Here is a 12,220-nt window from a genome sequence, read left to right as displayed (position 1 = left end):
GTTGTTAATTAATGCATTAGGTTCCTAGGGCTGCTGTAAGAAAAGTACCGAAAGCTTGGTGGCTTAAAACAATAGAAATTTATTCTCTCACAGTTCTGGAAGCCAGAAGTCTAAAGTCATGGCCCTGCTCTGAGTTTTCTCTCATCCTTCCTTGCTTCTCCTAGCTTCTGGTGTTTGCCGGCAGTCCTTGTCATTCCTTAACTCGTGGATGCAGTACTCTAGTTACAGGGCCATCTTCACCTTGTATATCTTCCCTCTGTGCATGTCTGCCTCCATATCCAAATTTCCCCTTTTTATAAAGATAGCAGTCATATTAGAATAGAGTCCACCCTAATTGCCTCGTCTTAACTAATTACATCTGCAAGGACTTTATTTCCAACATATCTTTATTGAGGGATACAATTCAAGCCATAACAGTTGGGTTCCCATGAAGCTGACCCTGAGATGAGAATACGACTGCAATCAAATCATTAAGTGCTCACAGGAAAAACCAGTAAGGCACTAATGGAAACAAGGCAGGATAAAGGAGGAAGCAAAAGTTCCATAGAAGGTTGGATTACTCAATTTTATCCTGCAACGGAACCCTGGAGTGTGAGTTACATTTTGGAGTTTTTCTGATTAGAGACAAGCAAACAGGGCATGCCTATGCTTTCAGCAAGTATCATTGACTAAGGACTGCCTTGGGGGTGGTGGGGGAATGTAAATCCCCAGGCACTTTCATCTCTGCTACATCCCAGCAAATGGGACTCCAAGACTCTCTTGGCAGTCCTCTAAACAGAATTGTAGGTGTGAACTACAATTCCTATGCCCTAAAAGAGAAAATAAATGTTATTTAAAAAGAAAAGTTAGGCTGGGCGCAGTGGCTCACGCCTGTAATCTCAGCACTTTGAGAGGCTGAGGCAGGTGGATCACCTGAGGTCAGGAGTTTGAGACCAGCCTGGCCAACATGATGAAACCCCGTCTCTACTAAAAATACAAAAATTAGCTGGGCATGGTGACACACACCTGTAGTCCCAGCTACTTGGGAGGCTGAGGCAGGAGAATTGCTTGAACCTGGGAGGCAGAGGTTGCAGTAAGCCAAGATTGTGCCATTGCACTCTAGCCTGGGCAACGGAGCAAGACTATGTCTCAAAAAAAAAAAAAAAATTAGATGGATATCGAAATAAACAAATTCCATTTCATCTCACTGCATGATATGGTTTTGCTTTGTGTCCCCACCCAAATCTCACCTCTAATTGTAATCCCCATGTGTCAAGAGAGGGACCTGGTGGGAGGTGATTGGATCATGGGGTCAGTTTCCCCCATGCTATTCTCGTGATAATGAGGGAGTTCCTATGAGATCTGATGGTTTAAAAGTATTCGGCAGTTTCCTCCATCGCTCTGTCTGTCCTGCTGCCATGTAAGATGTGTCTTGCTTCCCATTCACCTTCTGCCATGATTGTGTTTCCTGAGGCCTCTCCAACCGTGCAGAACTGTGAGCCAATTAAACCTCTTTCCTTTATAAATTACCCAATCTCAGGTAGTTCTTTACAGCAGTGTGAAAACAGACTAATACATTGCATGTATGTACATGGTTGCTGAAAATCACATTTCATGAACAGATTAGCAGAGAAAGTAGAAGAAAAATGAGACTCAGTGCCTATTAATAAATGCATACATACTAGTATCTGCTTGAAAACAATCAATTTCAAATCAGGTTCAAATTAGCTACCACTGAGACTGGAAATTAAATTCACCCTTTAAGCCAGTGTACAAAATGTATACTGGGGAGGGGAGGGAAAGGGATGCAGGTGGGCTAGCCCCCAAATTTGGGGCTTAGCTTAGGAGGGTTCTTGGCTTTTCTCAAGAAAGAATTCAATAATGAACCAGCAGTGAAAGACAGCACCTTTTATTGAACCAGTACTGCTTTTTGTGGAACAGGACTAATGCATAGGCAGTGTGCCCAGAGTTGGCACTTGTGGGCTATTGGCTAGCTGTATTTATATCTACTTTTAATTACATGCAAATTAAGGGGTGGGCTATGCCAAAATCTCTAGAAAAGGAGCATTAACTTCCAGGTAGTTGCCATTGAAAGGGGTGGTAACATCTGGGTCATTGCCATGGCATTTGTAAAGTGTCATGGTGGTGATGGGAGTGTCTTATGCTAATGAGCAATGAGGGCAATTAGAGGTTGCTTTCAGCACCATTTGTTGGTTCCAGCAAGTTTCTTTGTTTCATCTGGTCTGGACTAGGAAATAAGTCCTCTGATCTTCTACCTCAAAAACATACCAAAGCTAGGGGATCCACAAAAAAGACAAATTGGAATTGGAAGGTATTTGGGCAGAACACTGATATCTGCTACAAGTCACATGGCCACCTCTCAGCATGTGGACTGTGTAGCAGAAATAACAGGTCTGCAGAGAGAGAATAAGGAGGCCAACACAAGAAAGAAAACCCTATGACAGAGTCCTTTCTGGGTACCTGATGGCTTTCTTTCCCAACTATACTCTTTCTGAGGTTTTAATGTATTCTTTCCAATTATTTCCACAGTATCCCCCTATATTACCACAATAAATTCCTGCACCCTTCTACTTCTTCTTCCTAAGCTAATAACAGTTGTTTCTATGACTTGCAACCATACAACCCAACCACCAAATATGGCACTCTTCTTGGAATGGTTTGAATGCAGTCCTGCTTGGAAGGTCCTTTGGATTTAAACAAAGTAAAAAAGTTAAAAAGATAAATGGAAAAAGGTAACGAAAATCTTTTTGAATAAATATCCCCTCTTCCACACTACTTATAAGGTTAGTTACCTGAATGTTCCAAACTCAGCTCATCACCTCTCTCTGGAAGTTTTTTTTTTCTTTCTGTGAATGACACCACCATCCATTTACTCAGTTACCCAAGCTCATAAGTTTGTGTTATTTCCACTCCCCACACCCTATCAGATTCCAAGACTTGTGGAATAATCTCTCTGTTCTCTCAATTTCCAGTGCTGTCTCCCTGTTTCAAAACCTCTTTACTTACCTTTTTGTGTTATTATTCAAGCAGGTTCCAAACAGCCTTTCTGCTTCCTGTCTCACCTAATTTACTCTGCACACCACTACTGTTCATCTTCACCCAGGCGTATATCCATTCATTCCTCAACTATTTACTGAGCACCCATGCTACAGGTAGAAGTGAAAAATATAAATATGGATATGATATTGATAGAAATGGCATTTACTATTGTGCCTTGCATTGTTCTAAGTTCTTTACATGTTTTAGCTTATTACATTATCTTTAAATAATTATGAACAAGGTACAATTTTTGTCTATACTTTAGAAATTAAAAGAGAAAACGGGTGTAGAAAAAGTAAATAATTTATCTAAGCTTGCAGCTTCTCTCACAAGAGGTTCAGTGAGATAATTAAGCCCTATAGAAAATGACTGGAGTGACTATTTTCTCAATTCTTCCAAGAACGTATAACTAACACCATTCTAGTAACATAGGAAATAAATTAATGCATTGTATAGAACAATTGTTTTGGAGTGTTAGTGCTTAATTCTCTGGTGGAACCCTATTAAGAGCAGTCATGTCATGGGACTAGCAAATGATAGTTTTGGTCTCAGTCTGCTGACTCTGTGCCCATGCTCTCAGCCACTATGAATTGCTGAGACATGCAATAGTGGATGGACAATGTTCATTGTCACAGCTGTATAGCACCCAATTCCTTCCTATTGTTGAGATTATCTCATTTCGTATGGAGCCTTGTCTTGCATTCAGAAAGCTGAAATTGTCCTCCCTCTCTCCGCCCTATGGTAGCCAGGCATATACCAGTAATTCAGATTCCATCATGGGGGTCTGCAATTTGAGACTGGAAAGAGTAACTCAGTGACACAGGGAATGTTAGGGAGTCCTCACAGTCACTGAGGCCATGTCAGCAACATTGTAACACAGTAGTGGTGTCCACTACATGAATAACAGCATGCCAGCCAGAGAATCTTACAAGGATATGGTTTGTCCTCCTGTTCTTGGCCCTTTGATGCTCTCTTTGTTTCTGTTCAACTGTACTGCAGGGTGAAAAATACATACAGTCTCATCAGATCTGATAAGAAGTTGGCCTAAAATATTCAAGATTATCAAGAAGACTATTTGAAACGTGGATTTATGCCTAAAATTGTAAATGCTGGTTCACCACACCCTAAGATTACATATTTTATGTTCATTTTTTATGTAAGGTCGGCCCTCTGTATCTGTGGGTAATGCACCCATGAATTCAAACAACCACAGATAGAATTTTTTTTAATTGAGTCCGTAAAGACATTTTTTCTTGTCATTATTTTATAAGCAATATAATAAAACAACTGTTTTTATAGCACATTATATTAGGTATTATAAGCAATCTACAGATGATTTAAAGTATATGGGGAGATGTGCATAGGTTACACATAAATACTAAGGCATTTTACATCAGGGACTTGAGCATCCATGAATTTTGGTATTTAAAGGAAGTCCTGGAGCCAATCTCCCATGGACAGTGAGAGAGGACTGTATATATACATATAGACAGTTATGTACAACATAACATTTCAGGCAACAATAGTTTTGCATATATTGATGATGATCCCATAATATTATAATACCATATTTTTACTGTACCTTTTCTAGGTTTAGATACACAAGTGTTTACCATTTTGTAGCAATTTCCTAGAGTATTCACTAAAGTAATGTACCGTATAGGTTCATAGCCTAGAAGCAACATGCTATACCATATAGCCTAGGTGTCTAGTAGGCTATCCCATCTAGGTTTGTGTAAATGCACTCTCTGATGTTTGCACTACAACAAAATTGCCTAACAATGCATTTCCCAGAACATATCCTCCTCATTAAGTGATGCATGACTATATATACATTATATAGGATGAAAGGAAGCATTATTTGTAGTTTAGCATTATTACACATTAACTCTTTAAAGACAGAGCAGCTTGTTTCTAAACGTGTGCCTCTTAGAGTTGTGAGGATTACATTTATATCTATCTATATCTTTATATCTATATAGCTGTATATAGATATGTAAATGTTAGAGTGTGGTGAGTGACTATTTATAATTGTATAAATAAATCCATGTTTCATATATTTTATATATATATGTATAATAAATACACTAAAGAAACAGATGCACTGGGGAAGGGGACATATGCTTTTCTTTTTAACTGACATTGTAGAGGTCTCTAAGCTTTTTTGATCAAACATCCTAAATTTATCGTTTAAAATCTCTCATGGTATCTTCTATTCTAGGGTTTTAAAAATTTCATTTCGTTATATTTAAACATTTCACATCTTTGGAATTTATTTTGGCTAAAGGAGTGAAGGAGGGATCCCTCTACTGTTTTCTCTCCCCACCACCTTATTTTCTAAGGCAAAACCAACTCTATGAATTGTCAGTAATCCATCCTCAGCCTAATGTTATAAAAACTATCTTCAAAATATTCTGTAAGACATTTGTTATAGATCATTTATTTGCTAAAAAAAAAAAAAATTGTGTGGTTAAGGGAACATGAGGTTTCAGCTTGCTTGGATTTAAATCAAGAGTCTCAGAGATGGTTTACATGGATTTTGCAGTACAGTCTGACAAGACTGGCCTGATAGTCTTGCAGTAAAGCCCCATGTGCCACAGGCTTCTTGAGTGATGACTTGGCACTTGCTCTTCTTCTCCTGACAAAGATTAACAGCTACAAATTGGTTGCCGTCCCCCACCCCCAGCCTCTTTCTGCCATGCTGACCACCTGTTTTTTCTGGGACTTTTTTTGTTCAAGGCTGCCTCCCTTGCCGCTCTGTGTTGGAGTGGCTTCAAGGAGGCACTCTCAGTCCAGCCCAGCCTTGTATTAGAACTTTCTTTGTTAAGTGAGGGATTTTTCTGCCACTTCTTTTTGGAGAGCTCTGTGCTCTATTCAAGTTCCAGAGTTCTAACTTCAGTTTTAATAACCAGTAGTTTTGTGATCTTGGGCAAGTTACTTACCTTCTCTATGCCTCTGTTTCATTGCTTGTAAATAGGGAAAATAATATTACCTATCTCACAGGGTTGTCAGGATTAAATTAGTTACCACTTAGAATATTTCTTGGTTTATGGTATATCATTGATACTTAACAATACTCTTTAATATGTGGAGAATTTTAGGTCTATCTTGGAATCTATCCCTGTTTAGGTTTCAGTTCCACTGCATTTGGCTGGTATTTGTAGGGGGCAAGGCCCTTGGCCCACTGAAGGTTCCCTAAAAATCACTGGCATAAGGCATATTGATTAATAGGAGAATAGGTATACATATTTATTTAACGTGTATACAAGGGAGCCTTCAGAATGAAGATCCAATCCCCCAGTGAAGTATAGAAGCTTATATAAGCTTATCTTTTAAAATGTATCATTTATTTTTAGAGATGGGGTTTTGCTCTGTCACTCAGACTGTAATGCAGTGACGTGATCATAGCTCATTATAGCCTCCAACTTGTAGGTCAAGCTATCCTCCTGCTCAGCCTCCCAGGTAGCTGGGACTACAGGCACATGCCACCATGCCTGGCTATTTCTTTTATCTTTTTTGTAGAGACAGGGTCAGACTATGTTGCCCAGGCTGGTCTTGAACTGGCCTTAAGCAATCTCACCTCGACCTCCCAAAGTGCTTAGATTACAGGGGTAAGCCACCACATCAGGCCCTTATACACCATCTTAAAGTTACAGAAAGAATGGGAGCTTGGATCCTTGCAAAACAAGAGAAATTCTATTGAGGAGCTGTAAAGGATTACTAGAGAGAATGAATGGTTGGGGAACAGAGATTACCTGGTAAGTGGTTCTCTTTAGAATGTGAATGAGTCTAAGAGACAGACATTATTTTATAGAGTCTGTTCAGGTGTGGTTACATTCTTGGTCTTCTTTTCTGCAATAGGTAATGAGATAACAGGGAGGGGAAGAAAAATCCATTGTTTTCCTTGGTGAGTTCAGACTTTAGGCAGATAAAGGAACTTCAGAGAACAACTTTTTTTTTTTTTTTTTTTGAGACGGAATTTCACTCTTGTCGCCCAGGCTGGAGTGCAATGGCGCAATCTCGGCTCACCACAACCTCTGCCTCCCAGGTTCAAGTGATTCTCCTGCCTCAGCCTCCCAAGTAGCTGGGATTACAGGCATGCGCCAACACGCCCGACTAATTTTGTATTTTTAGTGGAGACGGGGTTACTTCATGTTGGTCAGGCTGTTCTTGAACTCCCGACCTCAAGTGATCCGCCCGCCTCGGCCTCCCAAAGTGCTGGGATTACAGGCGTGAGCCACCGTGCCCAGCATATCCTATGCTTTAAGAGAGACTATTATGGGAAGTGAGGAAAGTCAGAGGGACCTTAAAGCTTCTTCAGTTCACCGTAACCAAATGTCATATTTTGAGGTATCAGTTTTTGAGCTCCAACATATTCTTTTTGGTTATAGTTTGTTGTGTGGCTCCTTCCTTATTTCATTAAAAATAAAACTTTCTTCCATTTATATTTTTTCTTTTGAAGGTCTATGGTGATTGATTTAATATGGGAAGAATATCTCTTCACGTCAGTTTTTCAATGTAACCTAAAGAGATCATTTTATTGTAGGGGAGGAAAAAAATATTTTTACCACTATGCTTCATAGTTCTTAGTTGGGATAGACCCCCGTAACAAAAGACAGATTAACAAGAGAAAAACAAAAAAGTTTATTAACATGTATGTCTTATGTATACATTGGGAGATACTGAGAGCAAAAAGTAAATCTCAAAAAAATGGCTTTGAATTCAGGCTTAAATACTATCTTCAGTTGAAACAAAGAAAGAAGGGTGTGGAGGGGAAGCAGTTATGGGAATGTGACTAGAAAAAACATGGTAAACAAGGGTAACATTTTTTATGCAAATTTAAGCAGGTACCTTCTCCACTGATAAGAGTTTCTAGTGATTTAGAGTAAGCCTTCTCTTTCTGGTATGGAGTGGGAGACACCCTTACAAATGGAGTTTTTTTTAATAGATGTGAATTTCTCTTACAAAAGGGTAACTTCTCTGTTTTTAGAGCTTCTCCTGTGTCTGTAGTTTCTTAGAATAATCAACTGAAAATAATCCTTATGCCAAAGAGGCATATTTTGGGGTGGCATATTCTGGACTCCTACACTATACATATATAACACATTTATAGTTATAAGAAGAAAATATATCATTTCTCTCTTTCTCTCTCTCTCTGCTTGAATTATTTTCAATATTTGCTTGAATATTTCTTAAAAACACATTCATTTATCCGGAAACAATTCAGATACCTTGAGTTGTTTTTCTTTGTTGTTCCTCTATTGTATTGTTTTTATTTTAGAAATCTCTAAACACTCATTTTATAGAAATGCTATCCAATTTGAAGAGTTGGGGAAGAGTGTGATATAATCGTCTTTCATTTTCAATAATTAACTGCAAACTAATAGGTACAGTTTTATTTGGGTAAATTTTAAAACCCTTTTCTCCTGCAATTGTACAAATAGAAATCTATAGGCAAGAGCCATTAATCTTTATTTTCTTAATATTGTTTTGTGTAAATGCAGCAGTTGTCCTTTCAGATTATTTCCCTTTGAGCTTACATTGTGTTTCTCCATACAAGACAGGGCTAATTTCTCAAAATATGCCTTATAGAGTTGTCGTGAAGATCAAATCAGACCAAATCATGTAATGATTAAAAAACAATAACACTTAGAACCATGCTTGGTGCCTGGCATGCAGTAAGCACTCAGTTAATGTTTGCTATTATTGTTATCCTCTTTTGTCGTACAGGAGGAAGTTTCTCCCTTTAGAATGTCTTCCTAAACATTGAGTTGTGGTCATTTATATCACACACAGAGCTCCCTTCTGCCTTCTATCTCCTTCCCATTTTCAGACACCCACAAAGAAACCCCACAGGGATTCAACAGCATCCTTTTGTGGCCCTTTTACTAAATTTAAGTTTTGTGTTTTATCCCAGCTTCCTTGTCTTCCTTTATTCAGATTAGAAAACCCTTGGTGAAATCATTTGTAAACTGTACTTGAAATGCAGGGTTCAGATGCCCCTGTGATCCACACTTTTAGAGGTAAAAATGGTTCAGTGCAGCTGTTTGTTTGAACTTGTTGAATATCTACGGGTGGAACCTCCGTTTCTGATTATTTTATGTCTGAATAACACCTGATTTAATGTTTTGAAGGCGTAGCATTGAGCCTTGGCAGACGTCCATTTGAAGTTTTGTTGTTGTTGTTATTGTTAGCTATGTGACCCAGGTGAGGTACCTAAAAGCTCAGTGCCTCAGCTTCCTTATCTGGATAGTGGGGATAACTAACAATAATGACTATCTACTGGATGAAGGTGAAGATTAAAGGAGTTAAGTATGTAAAGTTTTTAGCACATTCTAAAGATAAAATATATTATTATGTTGTATTATTTTATTATTGTTAAATAAAAATTATTCATGACACTTGTTAAAGAACAGTGAGGCAGACTATAGTCAGAACTGTTGCAATAGGTATAGAGACCACTGTAATGGGGTTTTGCATTTGGGGAGAGAGATTGGGCTCAACTTCAAATATAACAAGGAAAAAGAGAATTTACAACCCAGGATGAGGGGTGGAAAAAAGGCATTTCATGCAAATGAACTTTAAAAGCAAGTAGGAGTAGCTATTCTTATTTCAGACAAAACAAACTTTAAAGTAACAGCAGTTAAAAAAGACAAGGAGGGATATTATATAATGATAAAAGGCCTTGTCCAACAGGAAAATATCATAATCCTAAACATATATGCACGTAACACTGGAGCTCCCAAATTTATAAAACAATTACTGGTAGACCTAAGAAATGAGATAGACAGCAACAGATTAATAGTGGGGGATTTCAATACCCCACTGACAGCACTAGACAGGTCATCAAGACAGAAAATCAATAAAGAAACAATGGGTTTAAACTATACCTTGAAACAAATGGACGTTAACAAATATATACAGAATATTTTATCCAATAACTGCAGAATACACATTCTATTCAACAGCACATGGAACTTTCTCCAAGATAGACCATACAATAGGCCACAAAATAAGCCTAATAGATTTAAGAAAATTGAAATTATACCAAGCACTCTCTCAGAGCACAGTGGAATAAAACTGGAAATCAACTCCAAAGGGAACCTTCAAAACCATGCAAATACTTGGAAATTAAATAACCTGCTCCTGAATGATCACTGGGTCAAAAACAAAATCAAGATGCAAACTAAAAAATTCTTCGAACTGAACGACAATAGTGACACAACCTATCAAAACTTTTGGGATACACCAAAGGTGATGCTAAGAGGAAAGTTCATAGCTATAAATGCCTGCATCAAAAAGACTGAAAGAGCACAAACTGACATTCTAAGGTCACACCTCAAGGATCTAGAGAAACAAGAACAAACCAAACCCAAACCTAGCAGAATAAAGGAAATAACCAAATCAGAGCAGAACTAAATGAAATTGAAACAAACAAAAAAACCCCAAAAGATTAATGAAACAAAAGGCTCATTTTTTGAACAGATAAATAAAATTGATAGACAATTAGCAAGCTTAACCAAGAAAAGAAGAGAGAAAATCCAAATAACCTCAATAATAAACGAAATGGGAGCTATTACAACTGACACCACAGAAATCCAAAAGATCATCCAAGGCTACTATGAACACCTTTACACACATAAACTTGAAAACCTAGAAGAGATGGATACATTCCTGGAAAAATACAACCCTCCCAGCTTAAATCAGGAAGAATTAGATACCCTGAACACAACAATAACAAGCAGCAAGATTGGAATGGTAATTAAACAATTATCAACAAAAAAAGTCCAGGACCAGACAGATTCACAGCAGAATTCTACCAGACATTCAAAGAAGAATTGGTACCAATCTTTTTGACACTATTCCACAAGATAGAGTAAGAGGGAACCCTTACTAATTCATTCTATGAAGCCAGCATAACCCTAATACCAAAACCAGGAAAGGACATAACCAAAAAAGAAAAGTGCAGATTGATATCCCTGATGAACATAGACACTAAAATCCCTAACAAAATACTAGCCAACTGAATCCAACAACATATCAAAAAGATAATCCACCATCATTAACTGGGTTTCATACCAGAGATGCAGGGATGGTGATGGTTCAACATACACAAGTCAATAAATGTGATACACCTAGGCAAAAATTTACATTTTGACAACATCTGCATTTTACCAATAATCTTTAAGGCTGTTTTTATTTCTGAAAGATTAAAGTCACATGAACTAAAAAGTACCATAGCTTTTATCTTCCCTTTAAAAAATATTTCATCCAAGCGCTTATCCTTCTTTAAGTCAATTAATTAGAGCTCTTTTTTATATACATCACACACACAACACATGTATAACCACACAGACAGGCAGAAGAAGATCCAGTAGCTATAAAATTTTTCCTTTGCCAATCTCCTAATTGCATTATTGGCTTCCGGGTGGAGCCCTTTAAGAGCAAGGCTAGGAAAGCATGTAGTTTCTAGGGTCTAATAAACAAGTGTAGCTGGAAGACAAAAACAGATTTTGGGAGGGATCTATACACCTCTAATTCCTGGCACTCCATAAGGAAAACAGGTGTCTCCAAAAATTGAATCTGTGGTACCTTTTTTATTTTTCCCAAGAGTCCCAGGCCATCAGAAATTATCTTAGAACCTCTCATGCATTCAGTAAGAGTGGCAAGGCAAAATGGAGTTCAGTCGACTGAGAAAAAAACCTTTTCCCAGCAAAACAAGATCCAAGAAGAGAAAACCATAAAGTCCTTTTAAATATACCCATAACTTGGATGTCCACTTTTAATTAAGCTGAGCGCTCTTTAAGAAAATCCTTTTAAGTCCCTTATTACCCGACTTTAGCCATGCCAAGTGGCCAATATTTCTGGCTTTTGAACTTTACCAAAGGTAACCTCCCAACTACTCCGAGAAAGGAAAATACAAGGTGGCTCATGGAGGGGAAGAGAATCGACAAATGGCAAAGGTCACACAGATATCAAACCAGAAAGGACTCATTCCCTAAGCCAGGATTGAACCTGGGCCACCACTGTAAATGGTGGAGGCTGAAACAAAGCACTGCCATGTGGTTACAGGTCACACTCCCAATAATTTAAAACAAGATGGAGGCCTTCAGCAAAGTTTGCCACTGACCAGTTTGCTGGGCTTGAACAGTGGACCTATGTAATCCTAGGCCTACATCCC

General features: G+C 38.1%; 1 long non-coding RNA gene across 1 annotated transcript in view; it reads right to left on the bottom strand.

The window, feature by feature from the left end:
* LOC109024719 (uncharacterized) overlaps positions 1 to 12,220 on the bottom strand; it is a 49,597-nt gene that overhangs the window by 36,061 nt on the left and 1,316 nt on the right. The gene's annotated exons all lie outside the window — the stretch shown is intronic.

The sequence above is a fragment of the Gorilla gorilla genome, chromosome X (assembly GCF_029281585.2).
Source record: "Gorilla gorilla gorilla isolate KB3781 chromosome X, NHGRI_mGorGor1-v2.1_pri, whole genome shotgun sequence".
Classification (NCBI taxonomy): domain Eukaryota; kingdom Metazoa; phylum Chordata; class Mammalia; order Primates; family Hominidae; genus Gorilla; species Gorilla gorilla.
The sequence above is the reverse complement of the archived record's forward strand: the minus strand, read 5'-3'. Positions and strand labels throughout refer to the sequence as shown.